General features: G+C 42.5%; 1 long non-coding RNA gene across 1 annotated transcript in view; it reads left to right on the top strand.

Moving 5' to 3' along the window:
- Positions 1-7,165: 7,165 nt before the first annotated feature.
- Positions 7,166-11,857, top strand: part of LOC144455592 (uncharacterized) — a 33,479-nt gene continuing 28,787 nt past the window's right edge. The window contains exon 1 of the long non-coding RNA XR_013484309.1: positions 7,166-7,224. This is a non-coding gene — a long non-coding RNA (uncharacterized LOC144455592). The remainder of the gene's footprint in view (positions 7,225-11,857) is intronic.

The raw sequence follows: 11,857 nt of genomic DNA, 5'->3' as shown, positions 1-11,857 counted from the left end.
CTTTGCTTCCCAGTTCATCCACTTCCTCAACTCTGATGACTACTTTACTACACCACAAGCAGAGATGGTCAGACCCTTGATCCTGTCATCACCCACAAGGTAGACAGGTGGCACAGTGGAGAGAGCTCTGGGCTTGGAGTCAAGAATACTTGATTTCAAATTTGGCCTTAGATCCTTATTAGCTGGGTGACCCTGGACAAGTCACTTAACTTTAGTCTGCTTCAGTTTCCTCAGCTGTAAAATGGGGATGATAAATACACCCAACTCCCAGACTTATTAGGATCAAATGAAAGAATATTTTAAAAACACTTAGCACAGTGACTGGCACATAGTAGGTGCTATGTAAATGCTTGTTTCCTTCCTTTTTTCTACTTCTATGATCAAAGACTCTGAAATTGCTCTCTGATCATGTCCTCTTACTCTTCCATCTTACATATATTTTTCATTTTTACTACAACCTCAAATAACTATGCCCCTCCCTAACATACTAAATCCATTACTCCTATTCTTGCCTCATTTTCTGCCATTTGTAATTTTGGCATTATAGTTAACCAGTTCAATTTTTCATTGTCCTCTAACTTCTAATCTCTTACCACCTTATCATATCAACATTAATCCATTTCCTTTTTAAGAATTATTTTTTGTTCTCAATATAAATTTAGAAAAGAACATTTCTATACATAGAGCACAAAAGAGGATTATATATGAACTCGTGAGTCTCCATTTCATACCACTTACTTTAAAAATATATTTGTGTGTGTGTGTATATATATATATATATATATATGTATATATATATACACATATATATGTATATATATATATATATATATATATATATATATTCTATACCTTAGTTTCAAAACCGACCTACTTGTTCGTGCTTCTCTGTGCATTTTTAAAGTTTCAATAACTCTTTTTTGGGGGGGCATCACTATTGCCAGCCTCTTCATTTGCCTCCCCAATTAAAAAGTGAAAGAAAGAAAGAAATGTGCTGCAATAACATCCCATTATATTCATATATCACCACAACTTATTCAGCCATTTCCCAATTATCTAAGTGGTAATCTAAGGAATCCCATTATATTCCAGTTCATATCCCCCACTTTTAGTCTCCATTTCAAGATTAGGAAGTGATTTACTTGTAGATAATTGTGGCTATCTCCATCCCCACTTTTTTCCCTGGTAAGGTTGGTCGTATTTTTACACCAAACCCTCTCTCTCCCTCTCTCTCTCTGCATGTGTGTGTGTTCAACCTCTCTCCCTCCTTTTCCGTTTCAGTTAAGAATTAGGATCACCCAATGTCCTCCTTCCCCACTCTTTCCTCTATATCTTTATGCTATTCTTTTCATGCACCTCAAATATGAGAAATGCTAAGTTCTACTCAGAGTGTAAGATCTACTAAGATCTACACTCAGATGTTCCTCCTTTTACTCTTTTTATTGCCTCTTTAAATTTTCAGAGTATAACCAATCCACTCCATGTCTTTTGTTTTCCTTATTTAACTCCCTCAACATTCTTCAAAGATATTAAAGTTCTGAAGAGTTACTTGTGTAACCCAGCCTTTGAGCATTCCCAGTTTGTCTGATGCCAAGCTTTCTGAATCACCTACCACATGGGTGGGAGTAACTTCCTAGACTGACTGTCATTTTCTTTAACAGTAGTGCCTCTGAGCTGTTAGCTCTCTTTTCTGCCATCTCTTCTGGCTCTGCTTTTAGCTACTGCAGCCAGTGTGGATGCCATGACCTGACCTGGTGAGAGGAGAGGGACTTGCCTTTCCCCACTTACCTTTTCTTTTACTGTGGCCCCAGGATGGGGTATTCAGGGAGGACTAGCACCTCTGGTGTTGGGGATTTTTGAGCTCTTTTCAGGGTTTCTCATCCACCTTTAGTGTCCACCTGTCATCCAACTCTCACCTGCGTCTCCAAGAAGCTATAGCACCCGCAGTGGCTACACCCTTATAAAACCATCTCTGTAGATGGGCTAAACCAGGTTGAGGGTAACCGATAGACCTCAAATTGGTGGTGAATTAGGGGGTGTCTACACCAAGCATGTGAAGACTTCCTCCTCCTCCCAGTAGAATGGGTGGATGAGAACAATTTGTTCCAACCGCCATGTAAGCGGCTAAAGCACTAAGAGCTTGGTCAGAAATTGAACATGCCAAGGCATCTACTGCACCCCAAGTCATTGCTACCTGTATCTCTCTATTTTATTTTTTTAATTAAAATTTTTTTAAGGCAATTGGGGTTAAGTGACTTGCCCAGGGTCACACAGCTAGTAGGTGTCAAGTGTTTAGTCTGAGGCCAAATTTGAACTCAGGTCCTCTTGACTTTCAGAGCTGGTGCTCTGTCCACTGCACCACCTAGCTGCCCCTACCTGTGTCTCTCTAGCACTGTCAATGACCCCACCCTAAGGCTTTCTCTAGAGGAATCCTCCCCTCTTGCTGCCTGTAGTCACAAAGCCTTGTAGATTAAAAGTGTCTCTGGCCAGTCTCAGGCCGTGCTAGGAGTTTACTCTGTGCTGGTACTGGTTTTGCTGGTGACCCTCTTTCTTATTCCTCTTAAGCCTCTGGCTGACCTCATGTGCAGTTCTGGGGTGGAGGAAATCAATAACTCAGTTTCTCATTGGATTTCTTGACTTTTATTTGGTCTGGTGAGAACTTCAGAGTGTTACTTGAGTAGTTTTATGGGAGCTGATTGGTCTGCTTTCTTTTAAGGCAAGCATCACATCCAGAAGCCTCATTCATCTCTTTTTGAAGCCTAGTTTATCCTCCACCTTGCCCCTGCCCCATCATGTGTCTCCTCTGCTGAAAAGTCCTGGAAGAAGTCCTATAACTGATGACCGGATACACTGCAAATTTATATTATCTAATCTCAAATGGGACTTCATGGCATTCCTTTTATACCTCCCTGACTATCACATTCCCCAAAGCAACCGCTCCAAACTTTCTTTTCTCCTCAAGCCTCTTCCACCACTCTTTCTCCCCTCTTTCTCAACAGAGACCAAGAAAACAGAGACCATCCGTTCTGGGCTCCCTCTTTCCCTCAATTCTGTAATGACATTTCTCCTCCAATGCTCTCATCTCTGAGGAAGAAGTGCTCCTTTTCCTTACTAAGGCCAATCCTTCTACTTCTACTTCTACTTCTGCCATCAGTACAATCATAGCCTGTCTCCTTCTAGAAACTGTTCCTTTGGTATCCTTTTCTATTCTTCAGTCTCTGTTTATCTGACTCCTGCTGCCTACAGAGACCCAGCTACCTCTCATATTTAAAATACTTTTACTTGATTCTACCTTGAATCTATTGTTTTACAGATCTTCCTTCTTTTATCAGCCAGACTTCTAAAAAAAAAGAGCCCCCTTATACTCACTGCCATCACTTCATCACCTTCCACTCACTTCTCAGTTCCTGGCTTCTCTCCCCCTCATTTAACAGAAACCACTTTCTCCGGGGTTACCAATTTTTTAACTGCCAAATTCAGAATCCTTTTCTCAGTTCTCATTCTCCTTGACTTCTCTGCTTTGCTACTGGTTGGCCATTCCCTGCTCCTGGAGGCTTTCCTTCCTGGGTTTTCGTGATGTTGTTTTCCCCTGGCTCAGCTCTTACTTGTCTGACCACTTCTTAGTCTTTTCTGCTGGACCTATGGCCACCCCCACAGGTTTTTCATCCAAACAAATTCTTTCTTGGCTGCTTTCTTCTTCTTTCTCTGCACTTGGTGATCTCATCAGCTCCCACAGGCTCAAGTAGCATTTCTACACAGGTGCAGCCCAAAGCCGCATATCCAGCCTCAGTTTCTCTCCTGAGCTCTAGTCCTGCACCACAAGCTGCCTGTTGAATAGCTCTACCTGGGTGTCTCATAGGCATCTCAAACTCAACATATCTACAATGGAACTCATTATCTTGTTTCCTATATCAGTAAAATATAAGCTTCTTGAGGGCAGGACTTGTCTTACTTTTGTATTTGTATCTCAGCATCTAGCACAATACCTGGTATATAGTAGACAATTAATGAAGTGCTGTTGATGGATTGACTAAACCTACCCCTCTTCCTAACATCCCTATTTCTGGTAAGGGAACCACCCAGGTTCACAGCCTTCGGAGTTATATTCAACTCTTCTATCACCCTCACCAATCAGCTGCCAAGTCTTATCAATTATAGTTCTACAAAAGCTCTTGCTTTCCATTCATAATGTTACCAATGTAGTTCAGGCAGCTCCCTCACAATCTATATATACAGTCCCAGTACCTCGCTTGAGTTTCAATACTGCATTATCAGCTACCTCTGGGCATTTAAATTGGATGTCTCAAAGATCTCAAGCTCAACACACCCCAAACTGAACTCATTGTCTTCCCCTGCTCCCCAAATCTACCTCTTTTCTACGCTTTCCTATTTCTGTCAAGAGCAGTCTCATCCCCCTGTCCCCTAGGTTCACAACTGCTGTGTCATCATCCTTGGATGCTTCACCCACATGTATGATCAGTTGCCAAATCTGCCATTTCTACCATCTATCCAACGTCTCTCCCATTCATCTCCTTTTTTCCACTTCGCAATTCAATTCCTCATCAACTATTGTAATAGCCTCCTAATTGGTCTCCAGCCTCTTCCTGTTTTAATTCATCATCCATATTGTTGTTGTTCAGTTGTTTTCCAGTTGTATCTGACTCTTCATGATCCCATTTGGAGTTTTCTTTGCAAAGATACTGGAGCTATTTGCCATTTCCTTCTCCAGCTCATTTTACAGATGAGGAAACTAAGGCAGATAGGGTTAGGTGACTTGCCCAGGGTCACACAGCTAGTAAGTGTCTGAGGCCAGATGTGAACTCAGAAAGATGAATCTTCCTGGCCTAGCACTCTATCCACTGCCCCACCCAGCTGCCCTATCCTCATCCATACACCTGTCGAATCAATATCCCTAAGGCATAGCTCTGACCACATTATACAAACAGATTCAGTGGCACTCTCTTGCCTTTAGGATAAAATACAACCTTGTCTGTTTGACATAAAGCCTTCACAATCTAGCTTCAATTTATCTTTCCTGACATTTCATGTTACTCCTCTTCATTCGTTTTGTTTCAGCAAACTGTCCTGCTTTCTGCTCTATGTACATATTTCCATCTCCACCTCACCACCGCCATGCCATTTTCCAAGCTGTCCCCTATGATGGAATGCTTTCCCTTATCATCTCCACCCTTGGCATCCCTGGCTCCATTCCAGACTCACCCCAAGCATCACCTTATACAGGAAACCTTTCATGATCCCCTATGTTAGTGCTTCAGCACCCTCTTGAAATTACTTTGCATTTACTCATGGGACTGAAGACTCAGAGCTGGAAGGGATTTTAGAGATCACCTGATTCAATCTCTCATTTTATGTATGAAAAAGCTGAGGATCAGAGAGGTTTCATGATTACTTATGGTCACACGTTGAGTGGCAGCAGAATTGGTATTTGACCTGATATCCTCTGGCTCCAAATTCAGAGCTCTCTCCATGGCTATGCATGATCTGTGTACATGTTATTTCCCTTCTGTCCTCCTCCTTCCCCATGTAGATTATAAGCTCCTTGAGGAAAGGGCCTGTTTTCATTTTTGTTTTTGTATTCCCAGCTTGTAGCATAATTCCTGAATAAGTAGGTGCTTAATAAATCTTGAGTTGAATATCTAGAAATATGCCTCCCTCTGCATTGAGCCCTTCCTTGTAACAAAGAAAAATATCCACTGATGTGGATTTTCTGTTTCATTAATGTCTTTAATTTCATAATTATAGTTTACATACATAGGTTTTTTTTTCAGTGTTGTGTTCTTTACTTGGCATCACTTCATATAAGTCTTCCCATATTTCTTGGAAATTTTCACTCTGGTCGTTTATTATGACATGATAATAGATGTTACATTAGGTAATATAAGTGTGCGCATGTGTGCACATGGGTGTGTATATGTATATGTGGGTAGATCTGTGATTTCATTAATGTGTGGAGAATTCCTGGTGTGGAAAATCCCTCTCCTTATGCAGATTGACAACTTTCTGCAACTCATAGTTTGAGAGAGTAGTCTGAAGCCCTGAGAAGCCTATGACTTGCCCAAGGTCACATAGCTTATATGTGACAGGGGCAGGATTTGAACCTAGCCCTTCCTGACTCTAAATCCTCTGTGCTGTATTCCATGTAACTTCACATTTTAAATTTACATACAATATTTTTTAACCATTCCACAAACACTGGGCAGAGAGTTAACAAAAAGGTATTTTAAAACATTGAAAATTTTAAAAGTTTGTTTTAATTTAGAAAAACAATAACTTTACCCCTTCCTTTAGAACGCTCCTAGAGTAAAGGGTATTAGCTGTTGGAACAGAAATCCTAAAGAGAGCACCTTAGCTCATCCTTATTGATTATTAGCCAAATATCTTCTGGGCTGAATTCTTGGTAGATTCTTTTGGGAAAAGTAGATGGCAGGAAAGGGGAAGTGGGACACCATACGTATGCAGAAAATGAATGTCTTATTTTCTACTGGCTTTTAGGGCTAGGGTCAGTAGAGACAAGTTGTACAGAATCTTAGACAAAGCCCAGGTTGTGGCAAATCCAGGAGATAGAAGGGATGAAATTGTGCCAGCCTTTTTAGAAGTGAAATGCTCTCCACCGCCTAAAAGGGGCCTGACTACGTTAATGGCAGAAAGATTTGTAGAGGAGGGCGTGGGGAAGGATGATCTTGTATGTACATTCCCCAGCTGGAGTAGAGGTATTTAAAGCAAGTCTATTGTTGGACCTAGTCTCACTGTGATTTATGAGGCTTGATGTTCATATGGGAGAAAAGAATTTGGGACTGGTCCTTGGCCTCTAGGAACACTGAAGGCTAAGAGTCAGTGGGAAGCTGGAATTGAAACCTTCCCCCAGGAAACTGCAAAAAGCCAGATAGTGCAGAAGAGTCAGATGGGTCACTGGGTGTCCTGTAGGGAAAAAAGACAAAAACACCAAACAGAACCAGCCACTTGTGGTCTGCTGTAACTCAGCGCTTTCCAGTCTCTGTGCTAGTTTCATGAAATCTTCTCATTTAAGCATGGGGGCAAAGGAATTATAAAGGCATAATAAAAGTTTATCTTTGACTCGGCAGGCAGCTTCCTCTTCATTCCCTCCTCCTGTTTCTGTATCCTTTTCCTCACTTAGCACTTCCTCCTCCTTTCCAGCCTGCTCATTGCTCTCATATTCACTGCCTCATCTCTCATCTCATCGTGGTAAGGCATCCTTTTTTCTTGGGGGATTTGCACATTGAAATAAGAGTCCAGAAAGGAAAATGCTTAATCCAAATGGAAAATCATAACCAGGAATTTTTTCACCTGATACTGTGTGTATGTGTGTGTGCTTGTGTGTGTGTGTGTGTACATGCCCCCATACATGTGTAAGTAGGTAAGCCTGCTGGAAGACTCTGGGAGTTTGTGGGTGGGAAGTAGAGGAGGTACGGGTGGGAAGCAGGCCCTAGGGTACAGTGATACAGTGACTGGATTATGGGGTGGGGTACTCTGAGAGAATCTGTGACCAAATGTCAAGGTGGAGGTGGAGGTGGAGGACTGGGAGTGTAGGCACAAGGATGGTGGTCACTCCAGGGAGTGACCCTCTAGAAGAAGTGACTCTCCCCTAGATGTCATTGCTCTAGGGTAAATCTTTGTTGATCAGGTGTCTGTTGCAACTTTGCCGAAAGAAGGAGAGAACCATGATGGAAAGTCAGATATTCAAAAGGCCAATTCGAAAGGCCAATAGGGGATAAGGGGCCTTCTTGGGGTCCCTCAAATCCTACCATAGAAAGGAGTGGGATTTGTTTACCTAACAATCCATTAGCAGCCATGGTCACATGAATGGTGCTGATGTGGGCGTGTAACCTTTGAAAAGAGTAGTTTTTAATGTGATGATACTTTTAGAGCTTGAAGAAGCCTCTGAGATTATATAATCAAATCCTCTTATTGTAGGAATGAGGATACTAAGGCTCGGCGAAGTTAATAGACTTGTCCAAGGTCACATATGAATAGCAAAAGTGGGATTTGAACCTGAGGTCTCTGATTTTTGACCCAGGACTTTTCCTTTTAAAACATAAGCCCATGGAAGAGAATGCTGTCAGGCAACTGAGGCCCACACAAATCTACAGCAGGCTTTGGGTTTAGGAGGAGCTAAGGAAGGGGAGGGAGAGGGAAAGGAAAGACTGGATGCCAGAGAAGGAAGGGGCTCAGGGTCCACCAACAGCAGTCCTGGGATTAGTCCATGCAAGGAGAAGCCAGAGTTAGCTTTTCTGGGAAGGGAAAGGGTGTGTTTGTAGGATGTGTGTGTGTGTGTGTGTGTGTGTGTGTGTGTGTGTGTGTGTATGTGTGTGTGTGTGTAGGAGGGAGGGGAATGGAGCATGGTTCAGGACACCCTGGTTGGGAGTCCCTGCTCCAGCCCAGACTGTGTGCTAAATTCCGGAAACTGAGGCCTATCCTGTTGCCAGATACAGCTGACAATTAACCCTATACTCCCCAGATTTCACCAAGCCATCAGTCAAGTACCCCAGAATAGGCCTCAACTATGGTCAGAGTCAGTGACCAGGCCACATACCAAGCAGCTCAGAGGAAATGGCTGGAATTCCTCCCTCAGCTCCCTGCATGGGAGAACAAGTCCGAAACGAGCCTTCTCCAGTCTTGCTGAGATGGGGGTGGAATTCAGAGGAACCCAGTGTGAGATAGGGGCTTTAATGCTCCAATCTTTCCTTTCCTAGTTTAACCCAGAGGCTGAGCTGAGGAGATGGATCCAAATTTCTTTTTTAGAGGGGAGAAGGGGTTGGTTTTTGTTCTGCTCAGCTGACCTTGGAGGGATTATGGACCCGAACTGGGTAAACAGAAAACTCATCGGTATCACTGCTGAGCTGGGGGATAGGTTAAACCTAACTTAGACACCTTTGTTGCTGCTGCTTTCCTCTCCTTGTCGAGATCCTGTCTTTCTTTTCTCCCAGCAGCCTGAATACTGGCTGAACATCTCCTGTTTCCTAGCACTGTGCTATGTTGGAAGGAGCTGTGGTTTGGAGTCAGATAATCTGGGTTCGAATCTTAGCTCTTTTACTTGAAACATCTGTGACCTTGGGGAAATCATTTCAGTTCTATGAGCTTTCTTTGGTCATCTCATCTATATTTTCTCATCTTTTTCTCATCATCATAAAGACGTTGGGCTGGATGATTTCTGTCTTGAAGTCCCATGAGAATCTGGATGTGGCTTCAGTCTTTCCTTGGCTCTTGGTGACTCCAGCTTCGTCCACAGCCAACTCAAGGGTCACAGAAGACTCTTGAGGTGTCTTCTGTAGCCCAAAGGGGACAGCAAGGGAAGCACAGTTGCATCTTTTGCTGGGTGAATAACCCCACTCCCTTCCCAGTCCAGAACCACTTCTCATCTTTCACCTCTGGTTCAGCCCTGTGGGCTGAGAGCAGACCCAGACTGCCATTTAATGTTTGTCACTGCATGGGAACCCAGCTGGAGGGAGCTGCATGGTGTCTGTGGAGCCCCAGCTCCTATTACTTTCCCTTCCATAGTGGTCTTGTATTTCATAGAATGATAGGATCTAAATCTATGGATTTAGAGTTGGAAGAGATCTTAGATGCCGTCGAATCCAACACCCTCATTTTTACAGAGTAGGCACAGAGAGGTTAAGTCACTTGTCCAGGGTCACAGAGCTAGTTAAGTGTCTCAGGTAGAATTTGAACTCAGGTGTTCCTGACTCCAGGGGCAGTATTCTGTCCATAATATCACACAGTCTTCAAGGTAATTGATTACCTGGGACACTGGGCTATTATCCTTGTTCTGTTAAATGCTGATATGGCTTGATGCTATAGGATATAATTCAAGACATCAGGTGCACTGCTCTCAATTTTGCAAAGGATTATAAAATTCCAAACTCTAGGGACAAATGTAACAGGACAAATGATGACTGGCATCATGGGATTTGTAATTCAAAGACACAAGTGTTCTCTCTCAATCCTGAAAGTAATTTGAGACTACTGAAATCTTTTACCTGGGAGATAGATTTGAGTATATTTTACATATACTTATTTAAGGAGAATCTTAGTTGTACCCAGAGGGCTGGGGAGTTGGCTCCTCTTCTTTTCCACTAAAGAGCCCTTCTCATCTCTGGAACCATGCGCTTGGGGTGATTCAATCCTGGAGGAGCTTGACCACCTGAAAGAATGCTCAGGCTCTTTTTTTTTTTTCTAATTCTTTAACTCTTTATACCCCTATCATGGAGCCTGGGGTGCGGTGGGGTGGGGAGGGAGAGGGAAGCAGGGAATGACTTAAAGCTTAGGTTTTGCCTTATATCTAGGATCTCCCCAAAGCAGGGGAAGTAGTAGAAAGATACTCATTGTGCAAAGTTAATAAAGTATGGGACAGCTATTTATTTCCTACTCACAAAAGAAATACTTAGCACAAAGATTCATAAGTACGTACTGACACGAAAATTTAGAGACCCAAGAGTCTGAAACTTAAAGCCACCAAAACATACAGCAGTTCGAGGGCTTGCTAAATTGGCTTTTCATGCTTCACCTCTGCTCTGCACAGTCTAAACAGCTTCCTCCAGGTCTATGTATTTTGTCAAGTTAAATCAGGGTTGTGATTGTTCTCCTGCTGGTGGTCAACTTCTCTCAGAAATGTTTTGGTTGGTTCATAGAGAGCACCTCCTGAAGTATATCTGGTACCTACTGAGGACCCAGTAGCTATTGATGTCTCGAACTCACAAGGCTTTCCAAGCCTGGAATCTTAGGACTGAGATTCTGATCTGATGCAGACTCATGGATTGTAACAGGGTTACATTTATTATGTAAATACATTATGTGATGTCTTCCCCCAATGGAATGTGAGCTCCTTGAGTTAGGTGAGCACTGCTTTCTTTTTAATCCTTGTAACCCCAGATCCTGGAATACAGAAGGTACTTAATAAACAGTTGTTGATTGATTGATTAACAAAGCCTAATGAAGTCAGGTTCAGATCTGAGAAAAAGAAACTTTACACTTGGATCTCTTTTGCTGAGGCCCTCAAGCTTGGATCTGGTCACTGAAGTACCTGGACTTTTGGAATCTGTGTGGTCACATGTTAAAATAATAGCTCACATTTATATAGTGCTTTAAGTTTTTACAGAACATTTGATTCAATTTTATTTTTTTCAATTAATAGACATTTCTTTTCTCTCCTTCCCACTCTCCCTGCCCCTGGAAAAAAAGAAAAACAAAACACATGTTACAAATATGCATAGTCAAACAAAACAAATTCCTGCTTTACTGTGTCCAAAAATATGTCTTATTCTTTTGCAAAGTACTTTATATGCATTATCTCATTTGAGCCTTATGACAACCCTATGAGGCCAGTGCTATTGTTATTCCATTCTATAGATGAGGAAGCTGAAGCTGAGGGAGGTGATGACTTGCTGGGGGTCACACATGTTGAGAACATCAGCTAGGGGGCCCTGGCACTGAGACACCCACACAATCTCAAATTGTATAGTTGCAACCTCAGCTCAGGAAGTCTTTTACTCCAAGATAGCAGGAGAGGGAGAACAATAGATGGGCTAAAAGAGGAAAGTTCAGAAGGTGGTGAGGAGAGGAAGGAGAAGTGATGGTTTTTCCCTGATGGTGGGAATACGAAGGACCACCTCTAAGACAAAGGTCACTGTTGCTATAGAGAGATTTAGTTAATTTCTGAACTAACTAGAAAGCTATAGCCATATTATATGAAAGGGTGTGTGAGGAGGGGGAGGCAGGGTAAGAAAGGTCTTGGGGAGAAGCCATGATGAGAGCCTGAATAACTACTGGAAGAGAGTATGTGTACAAATAGGCTGTCAGATTCTGAAGATAGATGAAGGTT

Source organism: Phascolarctos cinereus, unplaced genomic scaffold (assembly GCF_003287225.1).
Source record: "Phascolarctos cinereus isolate Bilbo 61053 unplaced genomic scaffold, phaCin_HiC Scaffold_2;HRSCAF=192, whole genome shotgun sequence".
Lineage (NCBI taxonomy): Eukaryota > Metazoa > Chordata > Mammalia > Diprotodontia > Phascolarctidae > Phascolarctos > Phascolarctos cinereus.
The sequence above is the reverse complement of the archived record's forward strand: the minus strand, read 5'-3'. Positions and strand labels throughout refer to the sequence as shown.